The sequence below is a fragment of the Pan troglodytes genome, chromosome 13 (genome assembly GCF_028858775.2).
Source record: "Pan troglodytes isolate AG18354 chromosome 13, NHGRI_mPanTro3-v2.0_pri, whole genome shotgun sequence".
Taxonomy (NCBI): Eukaryota; Metazoa; Chordata; class Mammalia; order Primates; family Hominidae; genus Pan; species Pan troglodytes.
Genome location: NC_072411.2, coordinates 52,605,530 through 52,609,506, shown reverse-complemented (window position 1 = coordinate 52,609,506; position 3,977 = coordinate 52,605,530).

Below are 3,977 nucleotides of genomic sequence, written 5' to 3'. Positions count from 1 at the left end.
AGAGCAAAAAGCCTACACGGAACTGTCCACACAACTGCACAGGATTCAGAAGTGGGTCCAGGGATGTAATGTGAGCACCAAAAGCATCTGTTCCAGTATCCACAGAAGAGTGAGTGTTAATTCATGCAGCATCAGTTGGGCATTGATATCATGCTTGAGCCTCAGGTTGCATCAGTCTGTGATACCAGCAAGTGTGGGAAAGGCTGTGAAGAAGCCTGTTCAGTTCACACAGTCTATCTTTTGGGCTTATCTTCTCTTTTGTGTTCTGAGCAACAGCTACTGTTCTTGCTATTCTTGTTCCCATGAGCACAAACACAGGCCATGTGACTTATGAAGGTACACACTAGTTAGGGCCTGATCAGGCTTCTGTTGGAGACAGACACTAAAACTAGATGCAGTCAATAAAAACACAAGTCAAAAGTATTACAACTATAGTTGCCAAAGTAGCTGGTCAATAACAGCTTTCATAAATCAGGTTGTTAAAAATGGATTTCTCTGTGTCTCTTCCTGGCCTAAAATACACAAGATGAAACAGATCAATTTATTAAATTGCTTAGATATGTCTGTTTTTCTAAATTCCAGTTACTAAGTGAGTGCGCTTTTGGGCCTCACATCTGGATTAAAATCTTGCCTTTGCCACATACTGACCATGCGAACTTGGGCGAGTTACTGAACCTTTCTGGGACTCAGTTTCTTCATCTGTTAAAATGAGGTAATAACAGTACTTACTTCATAGTATTGACAAGTAGATTTTTAAAATCATTTTTAAAATGATATATGTAAAGTGTTTTAAACAGTGCCTGGTCCATAGTAAACACTGTACAACTGTTATCTCTAATCATTATTATTGTTGTTACTGTACTCCCACTTATTAGGTGAAGGGTCTCTTCTTGTGTGTGTCTATAATGCCTTTATAAAACTGATCTTACGGTGGCTCGGTGATTCACGCCTGTAACCCCAGCACTTTGGGAGGCCGAGGCAGGAAGATCACGAGGTCAAAAGATCGAGACCATCCTGGTGGCCAGGATGGTGAAACCCTGTCTCTACTAAAAATACAAAAATTAGCCAGGTGCGGTGGCACGTGACTGTAGTCCCAGCTACTCGGGAGGCTGAGGCAGGAGAATCACTTGAACCTGGGAGGCAGAGGTTGCAGTGAGCCGAGATCGTGCCACTGCACTCCAGCCTGGCAGCAGAGTGAGACTCTGTCTTAAAAACAAAAAACAAAAAAAACAAAAAAACAAAAAACAAAGTGATCTTACTTACAGTTACTTATGCAGTGCGCATCTTACCTACTAGACTGCACGCTGTGAAAACAGGGATTCTGTTTATCTAATCCACAGTTTTTTCTAGCTCCTGGTAAATAATGTGGAACATGGTATGGTTCAATAAATACTTTGTTGCTTAAAAGGGTGAATTACTCAGTGAATCTTTCAATCAATCCTCCTCATTTAGCTCCCGTATGTGCCAATTTTCTGAGGTAAAGCATATATTTTGAACTCTCTCACTCATTATAGAAAAGCATTGTTCTGATATAAGCTTTGAACATACCTCTTAAAACTATATTTATATTTCCCCTTCAGTGATAAAATATAGATCAGACTGATAGATCAACCTAACCCATAACTCTTCTCCCTAAGCACCGTACACAGATTGACTTAAATTACTCGGATACATGATTTTCTTTTCAGTGGATTATATAGACCCTATGGTGTGACCATTCAGGCATAATCTTGAAAAAATTCTCAGTCCTGACCCCTAACCCATCCTATTCCTGTTACCCTGGAAAATAGTCATTAATACCTCTGCTGCCATATGGGATAAAAATGGATTAATTTCTAAATTGTCTGATGTAGGTAATTACCTTTTTGTCTATCTTTCACTCTTTTTAAATTGTATGCCCCTAAAGCTAGAATTAATAAGCTTCAAAGTGAATGGAGAGAAACTGACCCCAAAATTTCTGATTTCCAAGCAGTCCGAGGTGGTTCAAGAGTGTAGGTCCTGGATGGGGGAGCTAAATGAACAGGATTGATTGACTGATTCAGTGATTATTCATTCATTTATGCAACAAAGTATTTATGGAACCAGCTTCGGGTGAGATAAAATTGTCCTTTGTCAGGGGCCTGAGATTTCTTCTAACATGGAAACACTGCATTCCACTGACACATTAGGAATACTCATTGGCTGGACATGCCTGGTACAAAACCATGAAGAGGAGCAAAAGCGGAAGGGAACTAACATTAATTAACCCCCAGTTGTGTCAGATGCATCATCTTATTTAATCCTCACCGCTATGAATCCTGTAATTAAACCTCTTTTTGATGGGAGGAAACCGAGATTCAGAGAGGTGATGCAACTTGCTCAGGGTCCAGACAGGAAGAAACAGCGGATCATTGATTATTTTGATTATTTGTCATTGCTGATAACTAACATTGGCTCACTCAGAGTCTCAACTGCCTAATTAAGTGGGTCCGGGGATGTGATGTGAGCACCAAAAGCATCTCCCCACTCCCATCTTCCCCTCAATTGTATGAGATCTCACATTGCAGGGAACACCTCTTTTGCTGCGTCTATTGCTTCTTAAACCCTACCCACCCCCAGACATGGGTCTTTCTGTCAAACAACCGCTGTTTACATGGAGTTTCCCTATCTTTGTCCCACTCTGGGGCCTGCTCAGGTAAAAAGTGATTTACAGAAAGTAATTAACAGCATGTTTTGTGTTTGCATTTTAATTGGTGCTTAGATTCCAGTATATACAATCTATTATTTTCTTGACTTGATTACTTTCTTCCTGAGTTCTTCGAATTCTATTTTTACTTCTCCATCTCCCTTGCTGACTCCTGCCCCCAAGGACCTGCCCTTATTCTTTTTTGTGAGCTACACAATGTTCTCTTCTTAACTAAAGTCACACCTTTACAACTTTCAGTATCATTTCTACTCACATGAATCAGATAGCTATTTCTGACCTCTCTGTTGAGACCAAGATTTGCATTTCCAACACCCAGTTGGACATCCAATAGATGTTTGCTCAGGTTTGGACATGTTGATTCTGATGCAGGCCTAATGTCTATCAGAAGACTCCCATTCATGTCTGTATTTATTTGTTAATCTCTAAAAGGATGCCAAGCTAATGCTTCAAAATCAACAAGCCCAGACTTCTCCTTGCTCCCTGGTTTGATGAATGTTATCACTTAGCCACCTAAACTTAAAACCTAGTTACCTTTGTCTTGCTGTCTTCCCTGAACACCCACGTGAGTTGGGTCACCAGATTTTGTGGACTTTACTCAATCCTTATAAGGTCGCTTTTTATTGATCCTTCATTAGGATCCTAGTTAATCTTACCACCTTTTGCTTGACCACTTTCTATATTCTCCCAATTAATCTTCATCCTTGCACATCTTTCTCTGCAAGTTCATTGACACTGACACTAGAGTTATTCTTCAAAATCACAGATCTTATCTTGTTTCTCATTTATCCAAAACCTTCTAGTTTCACTTCATTGCCCCCAGAATATCAATACAAATCCATAGTGGGCATTTTAGGCCCCCTAGAAAATCAGTTCAACCTACGTTTCCCACCAGTCCTAACTAGCAATGTGCTGCCCTAGAGCCAGACCAGACTAATTTATCATGCACTGAAGGCTCTGACTTTCCTTCTATGCCTGTGCTCATGCCACACTATTTTGCTTAGAAAGGCTTTTCTTCCTGCTGTGTCACACTCAGCCCAAATTCAACTTTGTCTTTCAATATCCCAGTTCTCTCTGATACGGTTTGGCTCTGTGTCCTCATACAAATCTCATCATGAATTGTAGCTCCCATAATTCCCACATGTTGTGGGAGGGACCCAGTGGAATATAAGTGAATCATGGGGTGGTTTTCCTCATACTGTTCTCATGGCAGTGAAAAAGTCTCACAAGATCTGATGGTTTAATAAGGGGTTTCCTTTTTCACTTGGCTTTCATTCTCCTTATCTACCACCAT